This window comes from Ranitomeya imitator, chromosome 3 (assembly GCF_032444005.1).
Source record: "Ranitomeya imitator isolate aRanImi1 chromosome 3, aRanImi1.pri, whole genome shotgun sequence".
Taxonomy (NCBI): domain Eukaryota; kingdom Metazoa; phylum Chordata; class Amphibia; order Anura; family Dendrobatidae; genus Ranitomeya; species Ranitomeya imitator.
The window spans coordinates 339382255-339403772 of record NC_091284.1 but is presented as its reverse complement, the minus strand read 5'-3'; the positions used below and the strand labels follow the sequence as shown (position 1 = coordinate 339403772).

General features: G+C 40.7%; 1 long non-coding RNA gene across 3 annotated transcripts in view; it reads right to left on the bottom strand.

Annotated features, from left to right (window-relative positions):
• LOC138669915 (uncharacterized) overlaps nt 1-21058 on the bottom strand; it is a 151275-nt gene extending 130217 nt beyond the window's left edge. For 2 of the 3 annotated variants that reach the window (XR_011319264.1, XR_011319265.1), the window contains exons 1-2: nt 20830-21058; nt 18276-18437 (exon numbers count right to left, since the gene is read on the bottom strand). This is a non-coding gene — a long non-coding RNA (uncharacterized lncRNA). Of the gene's footprint in view, nt 1-17003; nt 18438-20829 lie in introns of those variants that run through there. The other variant, XR_011319263.1, reaches the window with a different exon arrangement.
• Nucleotides 21059-21518: the final 460 nt, after the last annotated feature.

Below are 21518 nucleotides of genomic sequence, written 5' to 3'. Positions count from 1 at the left end.
TACGATCTGCAAGGTGCTCCCTCACCATCTTCCCAAACATTGCACTTCTTGTGACAGCACCCCTTGCTTCTGTGCCGTCACGATGGGAGGGTCTGAGAAAACTGTCCCAGAACTTTGCCATTGTTCCCCTGCCTCAGCTGGATTGTACTTCTGTCTGCTGCCAGCATTCTCACATGGGAATTTTCTAAGTAATTCCGCTACAAGGGCCCTCTGGTACTGCAACATTTTAGTACACCTCTCTGCCTCTGGTAGAAGAGATTGAAAGTTCTCCTTGTAGCTTGGGTTTAGAATTGTCACCAACCAGTAATGTGTCACCCAAAATTTTTATAATGCGAGGGTGACATGAAACGCAGCGCAACATAAAGTCAGCCATGTGTGCCAGACTGCTAACAGGCAAGACTTCCGTGTCCTCACCAACAGGGCGATTGACCATGCTGTCCTCATCCTTCTCCCTGTCCTCAGGCCATCCCCGCTGAACAGACGGTATGACAGCTGTGTTTGTACTATCGTGTATAGCACATGAAAGTAGCTCCTGTTCTTCCTCCTCCTTCTCATTGACTACAAATCCACGTTGAGAAGACATGAGGCTGAGCTGAGTGTAATCCCCCTGTATGGTTCCTTGCTCCATGTCCTTGTGCTCTGCCTGCAATGCATCCTCTTTCATTATGGGCAGAGAGGTTTTCAGAATGCTGAGAAGCGGGATGGTGACGCTAATTATGGCGTCATCGTCGCTCACCATCTTGGTCCAGTCCTCAAAGTTTTGGAGAATGGTACATATGTCGGACATCCATATCCCCTCCTGAGGTTTTATGTGTGGAGCCTGAACTGAATATCGACAGCCTTGTTGATATTGGTAGTCACCAACTGCCCTCTTCTGCTCACAAATCCTTTCCAACATATGCAGCGTAGAGTTCCAGTGCTTGGGGACATCACACACCAGCCGGTGAGCTGGAAGCTGCAAACACTGCTGAAGCACAGCAAGGGCGGCTGAAGCTGTAGCTGACTTTCTAAAATGGGCAGACGGCGTACTTTCATTAGCAGATCCAGCAGCTCCGGGTAGCTTTTCAGAAAATGTTGAACCATGAGATTAAGCACATGGGCCAAGCAAGCTACGTGTGTGAGTTCACCTTGCCTCAGAGCCGCCACCAGGTTACAGCCATTGTCACACATGACCATGCCTGGCTGTAGGTTCAGTGGTGTCATCCAAATATCTGACTGCTCTTCCAGCACTGTCCACATCTCTTCTGCATTGTGTGGTTTTTCACCTATGCAGATTAGCTTCAGCACAGCCTGTTGCCGCTTGGCTGAGGCAGTGCTGCAGTGCTTCCAGCTTCTGACTGATGTGTTGATTTCAGAGATGGAGGTTGAAGAGGAGGAGGTGCAGGAGCTGTAGACTGTGGGGGGGGGGCAACCCTGATTGACGTAGAGCCCGCAATCCTTGGTGTGGGGAGAATGTGTTCCATCCCATGGCGTATGATTTTTCATGTTCCCCTGCTAGCACACACACTGTGGGCTCCAACCCCCCTTCCTTTTCCCACTGTCTTCGCTTTGCACATCTAGGAGTTTTATAAGTTTTTGTACCAAAATATGCACCCTGGCAGCTAGGGGAGGGTGCAGGCAAACCAGCCCCATTAGTGATGTCACAAGCCTGCAGGTGTAAGTTACTGCACTCAACTCAGCCTTCATTCTTGCCTGGGATTTCACTACAGAAAGACCTCCTGATGCACTAGGATATTTGGCTCCGCTTACCAGCATGGTTAGCTGAAATGTTCTAAGCAAATGTGAGTTTTATCTTTCTTTAATCCATTTTTTAATAATTTCTGTACATACTTTAAATTGTCTCATATTGTAAAATCTTTATATACCTTTTATAAACACTGCCTAGTCTTTAATGGAGTACAATATAAAATCTACTAGCTTCGTTTTCCATTGCTCTAAAACCCTAAATCCTCCGAAGTTAATTTCGCTACTAAATTGGGTTGGCTCTGAACCCCTCTCTGTGAGACATCTGAGCTGGTGGCAGCGAAGTGTGTTCTGGGCTAGGCAGGTGAGCTGGCAGCGACAGAACACGGTTATATAAGCTATTGTCTGGCTTCGGTCTGAGCATTTTTAATTCCCCCACTGCAGCATGCTTGCTAGCCAGTCCACAGTGAAGCGGCCCGTCCGGCGACTAACTATCCCAGGTGACTGACCTGAGGGTAAGGGGGGTGCCGGAGAGCTGCAAGTTCCAAAGCGGAACTGGAAAGCGGGATATACATAAATCCCTGCAATTCATGATATTGTAGCAGCAGTGGGATAACTAAAATAAGCGGTAAATTGATAGATCAATAGCCTTGTTTGTGTTTTCATCACATTGTAGCAGTGGAGGGATAACTAAAATAATCCCCCTGCACATGTGATAGCCGTGTGCTGGCCAAAGGTAGCCCATGATCCGTGACAGACATAGGGCCAGCAATCCTTGGTGTGGGGAGGATGTGTTCCATCCCAAGGTCCGACTGAGTCACGGCTATCACTGTTAATCCAGTGTGCCGTCAGTGAGATCTACCATCCCTGCCCACAAGCACGTGTCTTTGGTTAGGTGGACTTTCCCTGTAACAGCATTATTGAGGTCACAGGTAATGTGGGACACATGCTGGTGTAATGCCGGTACGACACCCTGGGAGAAATAGTGGCGACTTGGGACCGAGTACCTTGGGACGGCCGCCGCCATCAGGTTGCGGAAAGCTTCAGTCTCAACTATCCTAAAAGGCTGCATTTCTAGCGCAAGCAGAAGAGAAATATTAGAATTTAGGACTATGGCCTGTTGGGCGTTGGCTGGGTATTTCCGCTTGCTTTTCAAAGACTGGATTATAGACAACTGAAGGCTCTGCTGGGACAAGGACGTGGATGGGCTTGATGATGGTGTTGATTGACTGTGGGCCACAACAGGTGCAGGGCTAGAGGCATCTTCACATGCACGGTGTCCTGGGGATTGGCTTCTACACAAAACAGTGGAAACCAAATACCGAACCACCATGGAACACAAAATCACCAGATAGTCCAAAAGCATGGGAATATTTAAAGATATGCCTTTATTTATAAGGATGGCAACAGACTCGGGAAGATCTAACAGTTGGAATGGCAACTTCCCTCATGTTGGTGTTACGGGGAAAGGGATGCACGCCTTCTGTCTGTGGCCACCACACTGCTTCCTTCCCGTTGGGGTGATATGCCTCCTTCCTCATGTGTGCTGCTGCCCTCGCTCTTCATGTCCTCCTGCCAGGTTGGGTCAGTCACAGTCATCCACCACCTTGTCTCCCACATCCGCACCCTGCTCCTCCTCCTGACTTTCTGGCAATTGTGTCTCATCATTGTCCACCTCTTCTGACACTTTGCCACCATCGCCTTTGCATGACCGGGGCTGGTCAAAGCTTTGAGCATCTCTACATGCGATCTCATGAGTCCCCACTTCAAGTTGACCGGCCGAGAGTTCTGAATCTTGAAATGGAAAACTGAACAAGCTCTTCAGAGTGTTCAAGTGTGAGATCAGTTGTCTCAGGGCACTCGGCATGGTGGGAGGAAGGAGGATCAGGGTGAGGAATATCTGGGCCGCACTCACGACTACTCAGACTTGACCGTGTGGAAGACTTGGTGGTGGTGGTGGCTAAGTGACTGGAAGCATTATCCGCTATCCAACCAAAAACTGTTTCACACTGCTCTGGCTTCAATAGTGGTGTGCTGCGGTCCCCTAGAAACTGGGACAGGAAGGTCGAGAGAGAAGATGTGGGTCTTTGTTGTTGCCCACTTTCACCTTGGCCACGGCCTCGTCCTTTGCATGCACCATCATCATCACGTCCACTTCCCCGTCCCTTGCCCATTTTAAATGGACTACTGCACTATTTCAAGTGCTCAACACGAATATATTAGTAGCGAAATAATATCTGATCAGTATATATATATATATATATATATATATATATATATATATATCTCAAAGTATAAGTGAACACCATCGAGAGAGAACACGCGCTCTATGGGACATATAACCGAGATTCACAGAATGGGCGCTGTCACCTCCTGCATTCTCTCCTTCATTCTCCAGACTGCTTGCAGAAGGAATGAACAGCTGGTAGCCATGATGACTTCTATTCCATGACAGAAAGACAGACGCCTTTTACCATCTCAGGAAAAATGAACAAATGGACAATGTGTTCATAACTAATTCACCTATTTTATGTTTTGCTGCAATGTGGTTTTTCTGTGGACAATCCAATAAACCACCACATTTTTAATGAAAATATCATGACATTTTTCTTTAAGAGTATTGCATCTGGTAAAGAGTCCTGATTAAGTAAATGTGCGAAATAAGCATATTTAACATTGGCCAAGCCAGCCAGATTTGATTTTTTGTGCTATTTTTGCATGGATTTCCTTCTCCTTGCACACGGGAGAAGAGAAGAGCTTCGCTAAATGTCAATTGTGCAAGTTTTCAGGAATTTCACTACAACATTTCAAGTCACAAGGATCACAGAGAACCTATGAGTGAGGGCTAACAGGTGCCAGATGAATTGACAAGTAGTAGTATTACAAGTGCCAGACGTGCTGATGACCAGAGCCCAGCTTTGTCCAACAAAGGAACTACAAGCTGAGATATTTCAAGGTAAGAAAAATGGATTTAATTTGTATTCTAAGTCAATTGGAATTTTTATCTCTAAGTGAAAAGTCTGCAAATTTAGAAATGTTTTGGCTGAGTATATATGCAGAATTCAAGATTGCAAATCTAAAGATAGATTCTAAGCTAATTTACAATAAAGAAAAAGAGAAACTGGAAAATATTTTACATGTGGTTGACTTATTTCACAAGTTTGTGTCAGAGAAATCCAAAAAAGACTGTGTAAAAATAGTATCAGATGATACTAGTGATGTTCCCAAGATTGACTGTAATGTGGAGAGTGAACAAGATGTAAGACATGTGACTGTAATGGCCACTCTAGGTGACCTTGTGTCTCATGATGTAAAACAAGATGTAGGAAACGTAGAAGGAGACATGAGAACTGACGAAGATGACGTACAAGGAACAGATGTACAAAGACCATTAAAAATAGAAGACAACTCAGAGGCCCAACTCCTCCAAACCAAAGCTATGAAAAACTTGTTAAAATTATGCAAAATCATTCCTACTCATGATAACAAAATCCATGTGTGCAGAAATTCAGAGATATTTGAGAGTTTTGCTTATAAGTTTGATTTGACGAATGAGGAGAAAAATCAGTTGTTTAAAATGTGGCTTCCAGTAATTTTTTCCAGAAGGTTATTATTAAAAATGTAGAATGATGATGAGTTACATGAAGAAATTACCGATATAGAAAGATTAAAAATTCTGATATTCTGTGGATTAAAAGAAAATGATCCAGATATTGATATTCTTCTGAAATTAAGGATTGGCCGGAAGAATGTACTTTTACATTCATGTCTATATTTTGAAAAAGGTTGTACAGAACTGTCATTACAAATTTCAATACACAATCAATTATAAATTGTTTTGTAAACAAATTTGGATTCCTAAATTCTGTATCTCGTGTTATTGCGTCACAAAAAAATTATTTATTTGAATGTGCGAAATCCCTTGATTTTTCTAGAAAACATGAGAATCTTGAAAGGAAAATAAATCATACTAAGTTTTTGAAAACAGACAGAGTAAAATCTAATCAGAAGCCAAAATCAAAATCTCCAAAACTGAGTTATCCTCAAAATCAAATCTATGAAGTACGAAGAAAATTACATATTTTTTATAAGCCCTACCAAAACATTCAAGAATCCACTAAAGAGTTTGCACAGAAAGAGTTCAAAATTCAAGGTTCAAATAAATCTCTCTATAAGACAAATGGTGGAAATTGACAGACTCAAACAGGTGACTTCAGAGAGCCACATCATGGGAGGTAAGCTGAAGACTCCATTATCAGAGCTTTTAAAAAAATCCATAAGTCTAAAAATGACAATTTTAAAGAAAGCTTTTCAAGACATTACGGACAGGGAGATAAAATTAGGTTGAGAAATTGGCTAAAAATGTAATTATATTATATGTTGTGTAAATGTGCTATACAATGTATTTTTAAAAAATTGGCAATTATTTTAAGCAGTATAATTCTGTAGTTCTATAGTTTTGTAGATACATATTCATACAGTATACAGTACATAGCATATTTGTATAAATAGATTGTATAACTGTATTTTTATATGTATAGTTAAATAATGAAAATTTACTCCAGTAATAACTTAGAATTACATTAAATACATATATTAAATATATACATACTGTATGTATAACATATTTAAATTGTTTTGTTTCTGTATGAATTTGGTATTTAAATTTTATCTTTTATTTCTCATTAGAACTTTCATTTCAAAGCAGGAATTGAACAAAAAAAAACTCTTACATGGATTTATGTTTTTATTTACACCGGAAGTTATAATAATTGCATGATTTTATATTTAACACTTTAAAGAAATAATATATGCTAAATTAGCTTTGTGTGCTATTAACATTATGCAGATACTTTTCTTTGCATGGTAATAATATATTTTTACAGCATGGCCCATGATATGTCACAACAGGCGACATCTGAACTGTGGGCTAATAATAAGGATACCATACACCCCTGTTTCAGTTTAAAGCTGGTAATCTCAGTAAGAAGAAGTCTTTGAAGCCCTCAGCCTTTAAAAGTCAAAGGCCAAGTTCTTATGAATCATTCTATCTATAGAATGTTTTACAAAGTGTTAGGAAATGTGTATTTGGGGAATATTCAAAGAAATATTAAAATATTAAATTTAATAGTTTGCAATGCGTATTGATAATTAGGATACAATAATTTGGGTTAACATACATGTATTCTTACCTTTGTATGTGAAATATGTATTATGAACTTATATGTGTGTCACAGTCTGAGTGACATGACAGGTGAGTGTATGAGCAGCTGCTAAGAGTGAATTTAACGTAAGAATAACATGGAAAGTGGTTGTATGGGATGCCTCATGATTTATGGTGTGCTGAAAAAAAAAAGGAAAAATTATTAGAATATTAAGAAATAATGAAATATTTACTCTACATATATTTCTATATTTCTGTAATAATTATTATTTCTTGATTTAGATAATAGTGTATAAGTGTAATCACACATCAATATGGTTTATCAAGAAAATCTACATTTTGACCATTTTTCCAAATGATAATTTTATGGTATTCAATGTTTTTTAATTGTTATATAGATGGGTACACATCTTCAAACAAAAATGTGGCATAAAGCTGAAATGACAGTTATAAAATAATTATTTTTTAATTTTGGCTTTTATAAATGAATTTTTTTATAAAATGATATTTTTTTTTTTATATTAAGGGGGAAATGTGTTTTTGATCCTGATTACATCATCACATTTCATCAATACCCCTTCTTCACACATTTTAATAAAGAAGAAATATTAATAAGGTATTATTGGGTATAATAACATTAAGTATTATAAAAGTCATTTTTTTACTCTAATGAAGGGTATTATAGGCAAAGTTGCATAATTTCAATATTTTGGTAATACAAGGTTATGACAAATACAAAAACATCTAGACAATGGAAATATTAAGGGAATGTGTTACTGAGACATAACCTCTGCATTTATCATCTATATACATAATTGTCTAAGGGGTACTTCCGTCTGTCTGTCTGTCCTTCTGTCACGGTTATTCGTTCACTGATTGGTCTCGGCAGCCGCGACCAATCAGCGACGGCCACAGTCCGATTAGTCCCTCCCCTACTCCCCTGCACTCACTGCCCGGCGCCCACTCTGTAATCCCCTCCACTCACCGCTCACACAAGGTTAATGGCAGCGGTAATGGCCCACGGTGTAACACACTCCGTTACCGCTGCTATTAACCCTGTGTCCCCCCAACTATTTACTATTGATGCCGCCTAGGCAGCATCAATAGTAAAAATGTCATGTTAAAAATAATTTAAAAAAAAACAAAACCTGCTATACTCACCCTCGGCCGCCTTTCTCGCTCCTCGCCACGCTCCCGGGACCGCTCCATTGCAAGCAGCAGCTTCCGGTTCCGTCCCAGGGCTGGTGTGCGACAAGGACCTGCCGTGACGTCACGGTCATGTGACCGCGACGTCATCATAGGTCCTGCTCACACCAACCCTGGGACCGCAAGCTGCCGCTTGCAATGGAGCGATCCAGGGAGCGTGGCGAAGAGCGGGAAAGGCGGCGGAGGGTGAATATAGCATGACTTCAACGGGCTATCGGTGAGTATATGTTTATTTTTTTTTAAAGTCTCTATACTACATGGCTCTGTGCTGGGCAATATACTACGTGGCTCTGCTATATACTATGTGGCTGGGCAATATACTACGTGACTGGGCAATATACTACGTGACTGGGCAATATACTACGTGACTGGGCAATATACTACGTGACTGAGCAATATACTACGTGGCTGGGCAATATACTACGTGGGCTGTGCAATATACTACGTCACTGGGCAATATACTACGTCGCTGGGCAATATACTACGTGGGCTAGGCAATATACTACATGGCTGGACAATATACTCCGTGACTGGGCAATATACAACGTGGGCTGTGCAACATACTACGTCACTGGGCAATATACTACGTGTCTGGGCAATATACTACGTGTCTGGGCAATATACTACGTGACTGGGCAATATACTACGTCACTAGGCAATATACTACGTGGCCGGGCAATATACTACGTGGCTGGGCAATATACTACGTGGCTGGGCAATATACTACATGGACATGCATATTCTAGAATACCCGATGCGTTAGAATCGGGCCACCATCTAGTCAACACATAAAAGCCTTATTTTTATTCTAATTTTTATTTTTCATTTTTATTTTTACTTCATTCTTATTCTTAATTTTTTTATCTCAAGAAGAAAAAAGTCTATATTTAATAAAGTAATGTCTAGTACAAGAATATTGCTGCATTAAATATAGTGATCCTATGGTTTCATTGTAAGAGAAATGTTTCAATTTGATTTAAATACAACAATTCTTTCACCTATTCACTCATTTACTCCTATAGGCCATGTTCACACAGTGCGTTTTTTACTGCGGAACCGCAGCGTTTTTGCCGCTGCAGTTCCGCAGCTGTTTTCCATGCAGGGTACAGTACAATGTACCCTATGGAAAACAGGAACCGCTGTGCACATGATCCTGAATTTCAAAAAAAAAGCCGCGCTGAATAGCTGCGGGAAAAAAGGAGCATGTCACTTCTTTTTTTCGGAGCCGCAGTGGTTCTGCACCCATAGACCTCCATTGTGAGGTCAAACCCGCAGTAAAACCCGCAGATCAAAAATATATCTGCGGGTTTTATTGCGGTTTGTGGTGCCGAACCGCTGCAGCAGGAAGTGCGGGGAAGCGGGCGGAAGTGCGTGGGCGGAGTGTGGCTGCCCCGATCCCACCCCCCCATGCTCCGATGCCCCACCCCCGTGCTCCGATGCCCCCCCCGTGCTCCGATGCCCCCCCGTGCCCTAATCTCCCCCCCTTATACTTACCCGGCCTCCCGGTGTCCGTCCGGCCGTCTTCTCCCTGGGCGCCGCCATCTTGCAAAATGGCGGGCGCATGCGCAGTGCGCCCGCCGAATCTGCCGGCCGGCAGATTCGTTCCAAAGTGCATTTTGATCACTGAGATAGGTTATATCTCAGTGATCAAAATAAAAAAATAGTAAATGACACCCCCCCCCTTTGTCACCCCCATAGGTAGGGACAATAAAAAAATTAAGAATTTTTTTTTTCCACTAAGGTTAGAATAGGGTTAGGGTTAGGGGTAGGGTTAGGGGTAGGGGTAGGGTTAGGGGTAGGGTTAGGGTATTTTCAGCCATTTTAACCCTAAAAAAACTTCCTAGAAAACACACAGACTCTGCATAGAAAACTGCATTAAAAAAAGGATCAAAAAACGCATCAAAAAACGCACCAAAAAAGCACAAAAAAAGGACCAAAAAAAGGACCTGCGTTTTCTGCCAAGAGCTGCGGTTTCAGTCCTGAAAAAAAAAGGATGGAAATCAGGAACGTGTGAACATACCCATATTCTTATTTTGGTTCATGGCTATACATTCTTACATATTATTGGTCTAATAAATATAATTTGTTTTAGTAATAAAGATGGAAACACTTGTTACATAAAAGACACACTGACATCTATGGGTTCAAAAAGAAATTACACCTATGACATAAAAATGTTCCATCACATGAAGAATATGGTTAATAATGTATTATTATTTTATTTTTCCAAATATGAATTCTCTATTAATATTCTGACAATAATTATATGGATATTATTGATTGCTATGGTACGCTGTGATATTATAGGTTAGGAAAATTACCAGATTTAGTATAGGATAGGGAATGAAGACTTCAATCAAGATACTGGAGTTACGTTAATAAAGACTTTTCATATTTCTAAATTCAACTGATTCTTAAATGTTGTAAGAAGAAAAAGCTGTTATCCAGAAGTTTCACAAGGTAACAATGTGATATGATTTCTGAGTAATAATAGACTGTGTCAATTACAATTCATGTCACCACTGACAACCACAACTGCAGTATCCATCACTGACAACCATAACTGCAGTATCCATCACTGACAACTACGATACGATACGATACGATACGATACACTTTATTGATCCCGTGGGAAATTATGGTATCACAGCAGCACGACTTAAACATAAAAATCATAAAGGAATTACATAGTTGACATGACAGTTTGTTGACCGAAGAACATTATACATTAGAATAGGACATACACAACAAGTGAACTGAAATGTAGAGAAATAAGTAGACATTCACCTTGGTGGTTTAACCCTAATGTTATTGTTGTACATTCCCATAGCAGTTGGCACAAACGATTTCCTATATTTTTCCTTCTTACACCTCAGAAGTATTAGCCGGTTGCTGAAGGTGCTCTTTTGTCTCATGAATAGCTCATATAGTGGATGTGCATTATTGTTCATAATTGCCATACACTTTTTCAGAGTTCTTTTCTCCACTACCTCCCCAAAAGAGTCCAGATTACAGCCCACAGCAGAACTTGCCTTCTTAATAATCTTATTCAGCTTATTAGCATCAGAGGCCCGCACACTACTCCCCCAGCACATGATTGCAAAAAAAGATGGCACTTGCCACCACAGACTGGTAGAACATTTCTAACATTTTGCTGCACACATTAAAAGACCTCAGTTTCCTTAGGAAATACAGTCTGCTCATCCCCTTCTTGTAGACAAACTCTGAGTGGCATCTCCAGTCCAGTTTGCTATCCAAATGGACCCCCAAATATTTGTAACTCTCCACCTGCTCTACCTCCTGACCAGCAATAGTGATCGGTAAGCATTCCAACTTAATCCTGCTATAGTTGGCCACCAACTCCTTGGTTTTCTTAACATTTAGTTGTAGATAGTTACCATTGCACCAATCCACGAAATTCGACACCACCCTTCTGTATTCCTCATCCCCCTGATCTTCCCTAATGCATCCCACAACCACGGAGTCATCCGAAAATTTTTGAAGGTGGCAAAGTCCAGATTTATACTGAAAGTCTGAAGTATACAGTGTGAATAGAAAGGGCACAAGCACCGTTCCCTGGGGGGCACCAACACTGCTCAGTAATCTGCTTGACACCACTGCTCCCATCTGTACAAACTGTGGCCGATCTGATAGGTAGTCAGTTATCCAATTTCTCATCCCCTCCTCAACCTTCATATCAGTCATCTTTTTGTGTAGTAAAAGTGGCTGCAGGGAGTTAAATGCACTCGAGAAATCGAAGAACATCGCTCGCACCGTGGTTCCGTCAGTCTCCAGAAATGAATGTACCCTATGTAACAGAGAAAGGATAGCATCATCCACCCCCAATCTATGTCGGTAAGCAAACTGAAGGGGATCGATAAAAGCATTGACCCTTGGTCTTAAGTGAGCAAGCACTAATCTTTCCAAGGCCTTCATAGCGTGAGATATTAAGGCTACAGGATGATAGTCATTTAGGGTTGCAGGAGAAGAAGTCTTGGGTACCGGCACCAGACAGGAAGTTTTCCATAACACTGGTACCCTCTGTGTTTGTAGACTTCCATTAAATAGGCGCGTAAAGACAGTACACAGCTGGTCTGCACAAACTTTAAGGACACGTGAGCTGAGTCCATCTGGTCCTGCAGCTTTACCAATGTTAAGTGACTTAAACTGCCTCCTCACATCATTCTCGGATACTCTAAAATTGGTCTGCTCATCCTTCAATATCGATGTTGAGTACAGTACTATGAGTACAGTATCTAAACTGATAACCACAATTGGAGAGGACGATGATCCCATGATACCAAGATGAACTGTGTTATCACATTTTATCATGTTCCAGTAGTTTTCTACCACCTATAAGACTTCCATGAAAGCTGGTGAACAATAAGGTAATTGTCAGGACACTACAATTTTGATATGTGTCCTGTGCACTAAGGACTGGTTATGGTGCTATGATTAGCAAGGAAGAGTCATTTTAACACTTTCTGTGCTGACCAAAGACGTCACACCTGTTCCAAGACCAGTGCGGATGATATGGAGGATTCCAGATGATTTTCAAGGCGAGCCAATGTAAGTCCAGGTGTGTCCAGGTGACACTGCACTGATATTAAAGCTACATTTCATCTATGGACTTTGTTTTCTTATCAACATTTGAATTTATGGACTTTGATTGACACATGACACGGTTTTTACAATATCTACATGTCATTTCAAAAGAATTATAATAAAGATGGTTTTAAAAGAACCAAGAAGAAGACATCAAGATGAAGACCAGATGACATCAGATGATGATCAGACCTGAGATGCTTCAATTATGTATAGGGAAGTATAATTATATATTTTAGATGAATATCGTCACGGCTTACCATAACATGAATTTACATATCATTATGTTATTGAGTATTATTATTAATATTATTATTATTAACATTACATTTTGCCAAAGAAGAAAAGAAGAAAGATGATCTTATTATATATTTACTTTGAGGGTTTCAATGTCTGTCACCCTCAAAAGATGGAATTGTTAAATATTAATTATTAATTTAATTATTCTTATTCTCAATTCTGTACTGAGCACATTGCCTTTCGCTTACATTACAAAAGCTATTCCTGTAAATATAGCTCAGAGTATAAAGGTACCTTCACACATAACGATATTGTTAACGATATCGTTGCTATTTGTGACGTAGCAACGATATCGTTAATGAAATCGTTATGTGTGACAGCGACCAACGATCAGGCCCCTGCTGGGAGATCGTTGGTCGCTGAATAAAGTCCAGAACTTTATTTCGTCGCTGGACTCCCTGGAGACATCGCTGGATCGGCGTGTGTGACACCGATCCAGCGATGTCTTCACTGGTAACCAGGGTAAACATCGGGTAACTAAGCGCAGGGCCGCGCTTAGTAACCCGATGTTTACCCTGGTTACCATGCTAAAAGTTAAAAAAAACAAACACTAGATACTTACCTACCGCTGTCTGTCCTCCAGCGCTGCGCTCTGCACTCCTCCTGTACTGGCTGTGAGCCGGAAAGCAGAGCGGTGACGTCACCGCTCTGCTTTCCGGCTCACAGACAGTACAGGAGGAGAGCAGAGAAGCAGAGCGCAGCGCTGGAGGACAGACGGCTGTAGGTAAGTATCTAGTGTTTGTTTTTTTTTACTTTTAGCATGGTAACCAGGGTAAACATCGGGTTACTAAGCGCGGCCCTGCGCTTAGTTACCCGATGTTTACCCTGGTTACCGGCATCGTTGGTCGCTGGAGAGCGGTCTGTGTGACGGCTCTCCAGCGACCAAACAGCGACGCTGCAGCGATTCGGATCGTTGTCGGTATCGCTGCAGCGTCGCTAAATGTGAAGGGGCCTTTAGTGAACACCATATAGAGATAACATGTGCTCTATGGGACATATAACCGAGATTGACAGAAGAGTGGGGGCTGTCACCTCCTGCCTTCTCTCCTTCATTCTCCATGGACTTCAGACTACTTACAGAAGGAATGAACAGCTGGTAGCCATAATGACTTCTATTCCATGACAGAAAGACAGACGCCTTTTACGATCTCAGGAAAAATGAAGAACAAATGGACAATCTGTTCGTAACTTTTGCTGCAATGTGGTTTTTCTGTGGACAATCCAATAAACCACTACATTTTTTATGAAAATATCATGACATTTTTTTTTTAAGAGTATTGCATCTGGTAAACTGTCCTGATTGAATAAATGTGCGAAATAAGCATATTTAACAGTAACAGACAGCAAGAAAAGAAGTACACAGGCCTACAATGCCAAACCTGGAGCATGCAGAAATATCAGGGCTGTTACGGAAATACCACACTGGCAAATATGTGGCCTTCTTATATTTTTCTATGCTAAATAGTGCTGTATATAATTAGAGTAACACAGCAAAAAGGTGGTCCTCCGGCCTACAATGCCCAAACGTGGAGCACACAGAAATATGAGGGCTGTCACAGAAATACCACACTGGCAAATATGTGGCCTTTTTATTTATTTTTTTATGCCAAATAGTGCTGTATATAATTTGAGTAACAGACAGCAAAAACAGTGGGTCATCGGACTACAATGCCCAAACTTGGACCATGCTGATATTTGAGGGCTGTCACAGAAATACCACACTGGCAAATATGTGGCGTTTTTTTTTTTAAATGCCAAATAGTGTTGTATATAATTAGAGTAACAGACAGCAAAAACAGTGGCAAAACGGCCTAAAATGCCCAAACTTGGAGCACGCAGATATATGAGGCCTTTTTTGGTGAATTTAAAACACCAAACAAAAAAAGTGACACAAGGCTAGCACACACTACTATGCTACGTACGCCTGACAAACTATGATTTTTAAACAGGCCTCAGTCTGACAGAACTCACTGTATAGTTTTTTTTTTTTGGGGGGGGTGAATTTTTTGGGAAAATAGTTACCGCTGAATAATCCCGGAAATGCTCGGTGCTCGTCAAGTACACCGAGCATAGTGATACTCGGGCGAGTAACGAGCAGTGGCGAGCACGTTCGCTCATCACTAATCATTAACATAGTTTATGATGTATCTATTGGAAAGAGTACTGGTCGGAACAAGGCATAATGTACGGACCAACATGTTCATAATCAAATGTCTTCTTTCAGGAATAGAGAACAGAAAGGCTGACCTTTTTTGGGGTGTTGCAATACATATAGCTCTTACTATTCACACAGTATAGGACATGTATAAGACTTGTATTCTATTCTTAAAATGCATTTAACCCGGTCAGACCCTTGAGATGTTAAAATGAACCTGACAGGTCCCTCATGCCCCACCAAACCACAAGTATGTTCCTGCATGAATTCCCTGCCTAAGGGTATGTGTCCACATTCAGGATTGCATCAGGATTTGGTCAGGATTTTATGCAGGAAAAATCCTGACCAAATCTGCATCTGAGGTCACTGGCAGGTCACCTGCGTTGTTTCAGCAATGCAAGGACATGCTGCGTTCTTAAAAGACGTGCTGCATGTCCACGGGTATGCCGCATGCGTCTTTTAATGCATAGTGGAGACAGGATTTAATTAAATCCCCTTCACTATGCTGTAACATCTGGATGCTGCGTTTTTTACGCTGCGGCTCAACGCAGCGTCAAAAACGCAGCGTTTCCTGAATGTGGAAACATACCCTAACAGTCTCTTTAATACATTTGACACATAAACAGATCTTTAGAAAAAGTCTTTCTAAAGTCTATTTAGAAAATGTCAACATTTTGACTAGTCAAAGGGGTGATTGTTTACCCAGACTAGTCATGCCCCTGTGGGTGTGAGAACATGAATTTCAAAAGTCGGCGTCATCGTCTGCTCTCTGCAAAGCTCTCTCATGCATGCACATAACTTTCTTTCATACAAGTCATTCCACCTCTGAAGACAGGTGTATGCTTCCTGGCTTCATATGTACACTGCGCATGTCCAGAGGCAAAGAAGGAGCTTCATCTTCAGCTCCTCCATTGACAGAAGGCTTCTTCTTTGCCTGTGGACATGCGCAGTGTACCTCTGAAGCTGGAAAGCGTACACCTGTCTTCAGAGGTTCAATGACTTGTATGAAATATAGTTGCGTGCGTGGGAGAGTTTTGCAGAGAACAGATGATGATGCCGACTCTTGCAAATCATGTCGTCCCACCCACAGGGGCATGACAATATGGTGAGTGGGATGAATTTACTATCTCATGGAGTGTTTGTTTACCCTGACTAAAGGTGATTGGCATATGATAAACTGACTTGAGAAATGCTTTTTCAAAAGATCTGTTTGTGTGTCAAATGTAGTAAAGGTACTGATTGATTAATTACAGCCGAACACACTTCTATTTTAATCTGACAGTTTAATGTGTAAGGAAGCCAGGACAACTGATTGTTGGGTAAGATGTTGATCGGGCATATCTGATTTTGGAAGGCCAATCGCATTGTTGCCATGGAGATAAGCCGTCTCCCAACATGTCTGGTAAGGCTACGTTCACATTAGCGTTTTGTGTGTTTGCGTCGGGCGACGCAGCGGCGACGCATGCGTCATGCGCTCCTATATTTAACATGGGGGACGCATGGACATGCGTTGTGCTGCGTTGTGCGACGCATGCGTTTTTTTTGCCGCAAGCGTCGGGCGCAGAAAACGCAACAAGTTGCATTTTTCTTGCGTCCAAATTTTGGCAAAAAAGGACGCATGCGTCGCAAAACGCGTTTTTGCGTGCGTTTTGGTGCGTTTTTATTTGCGTTGTGCGTTGCGTCGCCGACGCAGCGGCGCACAACGCAAATGTGAACGTAGCCTAAGAGCTTTCTCAAAGAGAATACAGGAGTGCTTAGGTGGAGAGCCTTCTCAAGTCTGTGACCACACACAAAGCAAGGGATGCCATGAAAGCAGACCATAACCTGATAGTAGTGATATCCAAAGAGATAAAAAAGCAACAGGTCACAAACATCACAACACATCATATCACAGCTATGACTTTATAAATGTATACAATGAGATGAAATTACTGCAAACACTGACGCTAAACATTAACGGTAGGTTGTTAATTCATATGATAAAAGTTACATGCAGCTGACGTTACTTTGTGCATCCTAGTAAAATTAGTGAATTGCTCTCAACCACAGGTGGAAATCCACTGTTCCATACAGAATTCATGAGGGTAAAAATAATGGGATGTTCCATCCACTTGATAGTCGTGTTCAATGTGGGAAAATGTTTGGCCTTATTTAATACCGTACATATGGAAAAAAATAAAATATATAAATGGGTCACGTTCTTAGAGTTGTAAAAATGGAACTGTAAATCAGTCATTTATTAGGTGCACATTTTGTAAGAGTTATCATGATGGCACATGCTGCATAATACACTGGAGCTGCAGCATTATACTGCCTCATTGTTCTACCTTCATTTCATGAAGGATTCAGGTATACCCATAGACAACCTCATGTTAATAAACCACTTTTCCCCTAAGCACTATAAAGTCATCCTACTCTAGCAGTCAGAAATAAATGTTGTGAACTCATCATCTTCTTACATATTGTGACATTTCATACCACTTCAGGTACAGTCTCTTGACTACTCTCCCTACTTCCGATTAACACTTCCTCTGAAGCTTCATTTACTTTTGCATTCCCACCATCAACGATTTCCAGTCTTGGCCTACTACGACATTTTTGGCCTCTATGAGGAATCTCTAGAACACCTTCTTTTACTGGTCTCATACTCATATTTAGCTTGACATCAGAGCTGTAGCATCTTTCTGCTTCCTCTTTGAGCTTCATTCTCTCGCCCAGTTGTGGCAGGGATGAAATACATGGATCTGAGTGTATACTCACAAGAGAAAGAGAGAGGTCATTCATGGGGGGACATAAAAGTTGTGCCCTAATTAATATATTCCGTCTGTTGTCCAACTCTCCAGAACTGTCACTCCATGTATGCTGGGCTTGCACCTTCACCCCACTATTAGCAGATAAAGCCATGTCAGCAAGTTCCTGTGTGACTACACTGGTTTGGAGGAGTCTCCTTGTTTCCATGTCCCGGTTTTCATAGAGAAGTGTATTAGCACATATAAATACAAAAAGACCAAATCCCATTATGACAGGACCAATCAGCTTCAGTCTCTCTTCAGATTGCTGGGGTTGTGAAGAAGGCATTGAAGTCAATTGACTGTTGGATTTGAGAGGCCAGTAGCCAATGACAGCCACAGTTAGACCTATTAATACAAGAAATATACCTACGAATAGAAAAGCTCCAGGAAGTGAGTGAAGACGTAGCTGCCCCTTAGGAGGTGCATCAAGTGGTTGAGGAGAGGATCGGCATCTTCTAAACAGACCCAAAAAACGAGGGAAGAAGTGCCCCTCCAGATGAGGAGTTGTTAATCGTTTCATGATGAGGGAGAGCTGTGTAGAGATAAGACATTCCAAATATAACATCGACTTCAATGTTCAGACAGGAGATGTGAATTTAACTCGATAATGACCCTATATCAAGCTATGAATATGGCTGTGGCCCACATACTGTTTTTACTTTGTAACTTAGCATGAATCATTTATTTTAATAATGCAAATAACACAAATAGGTCACTTAAGGATTGTCAATGTGTAATGAGATGTTTCCTATAGACTAGGGCTATACAGCGATCTTGACCACAACACAAGTCATGTGGCCAAAGTCTGCTAGGTTCTGCAACCACGACAAGCAAGTAGCAAAAAAAAAAAATCCAATAAACCATATACTCCAAGACCAAGCTCTTTGTTTCGCTATGATCTTGAAAATTATAACAAACTGGCATGTCTGATTCTTGGTTGTTAAGAAACGTTCTTTCTCCTGCTACACTTGCCAATAACAATAAACCAAAAAACGTGGCATAAATTACATAAGCTCTACCATATGAAGTATAGAAACCCAAAGAGAGAATGGACACTAGAGCTGAATAAGATGCTATAGAGTTTTATTAGAAAAAATCTTTTTTTTTTTTTTAAAAAGCCATGTAGAATGGCAATCATAAATATATATATATATATATATATATATATATATATATATATATACACGGACACAATTATAAGGTGACAGACGAACATCCTAGTACCACGTGCAGCGACGAAGTATTGCAAGAATGATCAAAAATAGTCACAATAGATCAATAAATAGTATAGCCCCAATGCATAAACATTTGCTAGTGCAATAGGTAAGTACCTTACTGGATAAATACAAATGGTTATGAATACTAAATAATACAGTGAAGCATACATAAGAGGCATATAAGAAATATCTCATTACGCTATAGATAATAAGGCTCAAAAAAAGTGAAATCAACTACTTGAAATGAAATAATACAGTGACGCCCCCCGAAGAAGCAAGTGTGCGAAACGCACTGTATCATTTCATTTCAAGTAGTTGATTTCACTTTTTTCGAGCCTTATTATCTATAGCGCAATGAGATCTCTCTCATATGCTTCTTATGTATGCTTCACTGTATTATTTTAGTATTCATGAGCATTTGTATTTATCCAGTAAGGTACTTACCTATTGCACTAGCAAATGTTTATGCATCGGGGCTTTACTATTACTCTTTTGCACTTTATTGTGACTTGGCCGGTTGAATTGATTTGATGTGATATTTTGAGCCTTTAGCCTATAAATATATATACTTCTATTTACCACACCAAACATATTGTGAAATTAGATGGGATAATGTAATGATCTCTGTGTGGTTTACCTGTACCACTAAGTGGCTATTTTTGATCATTCCTGCAATACTTTGCTCCTGCACGTGGTACTAGGATGTTCGTCTGTCACCTTATAATTGTGTCCGTCTATATATATATATATATACAGTATATATATATATATATATATACAGTATATATATATATATATATATATATATATATATAATTGCCGTTCTACATGGCTTTTAAAAAAAAAAGATTTTTTCTAATAAAGTTCTATAGAATCTTATTCCGCTCTAGTGTCCATTCTCTCTTTGAGTTTCTACTGGCCAATAAGAGCAACAATGGCATCACTGGTGGTTACTTTTGAAGAGACATTCATTCATATACAGACTGGGGAATATTAGTTTAACGTGTAGTTAGTGACATTAATATCATGTCAGATAAAAAAAATCCAGTAGAGAGTATATGTAACACCATGCAGTCCATTTATAAGTGAAAAATGGTTTCAGTAATGGCAGTCAAATAATTCTCTGTCTAACCACAGCCATTCATCTTTGGGCAAAGAACAATTCCCACACATCTAAGGTCAGTGGTGTCCAGGGAAATAGCACTAAAGGGCCTTATATGGCAGTATAGGGAGAGAGAATATCAGAACTGGGATGTGAAGGATACAGAGATAAATGTGGATTAAAGCTTCAAAAACAAAGCATCTATAATGGGTAACAGAGCATTAAAATGCCGTGAGAACAGATCTCACATACACTCAGAAAGAGTCTAACTCCACATACGGGTAGCCTACGTGGGCAACAGTATAATCACAGAACGAGAAGCCCAGCTAACAAGTGTCATGCACTAGATGGACAATGTTGTCTCTTTTGTCTGTTCCCCTTATTCCATCCTGTAATATTATATTCATTTTCAAACCCTAAGCCTACAAACCAGTGGTTGATATCTGTGAGTAAATATAATTTATATACCCATGATCTATCGTTTACAATACTCCACAGTATCAATCGCTTTCTAAGAAGGAACATGCAGTGTGGGGTATTGTCCAGACTGTGCATGCTCCCGGCTACATATCCAAAAAGCCTAAACTATACAACATTGTACATACCTCTGCGTGCGCCGCATGAATCTCGTCCAGGTTGTGTGCCAGCGACTGGTTCTCTAGTAAAGGACCAGATTAGATTTTATTTAGAAATTCTGGATATTGTTACTTCTTCCCCAAGTGTCATCTTTCCATCCAGACAGAACAAAGACATTACTTTTATCTTCTTTTTTTTGTCTATACTTCCTTTTGTTGTAACGGTCCCAGGACTGAAGGTTTGGGTTAAGAATCAGAGTTTCTGGAATTGGGAGGAGGCAAGAGATGGGGACATAGGGAGGAGGGCAGTGTTAAAGAGACAGAAACACATATGGTTTTCCTCTCTGCTGTAAATTACTTCATGCTACTATAATGTGTTACTTTTTCCACCCAAATTTAACACTTAAATCTGGCAGGATCTGGACCTGATTATCGGATGCGACAGAAAAGTATAAAATAGTAGTGAACCTCTGAAAACGGGTCCAAATAAAATGCAAATCTTGAAATCAGTTATAAAAACTGCTATTTTGTGTGTGAAAGCATGATGAGATCTCAGAGGGTCTCCAGGAGTTTTACCAGATAGGGCTGCATTCAGACAGCTGTGGGAGTTATACAGTAAAGGTACCGTCACACTAGACGATATCGCTAGCGATCCGTGACCTTGCAGCGTCCTGGCTAGCGATATCGTCCAGTGTGACAGGCAGCAGCGATCAGGCCCC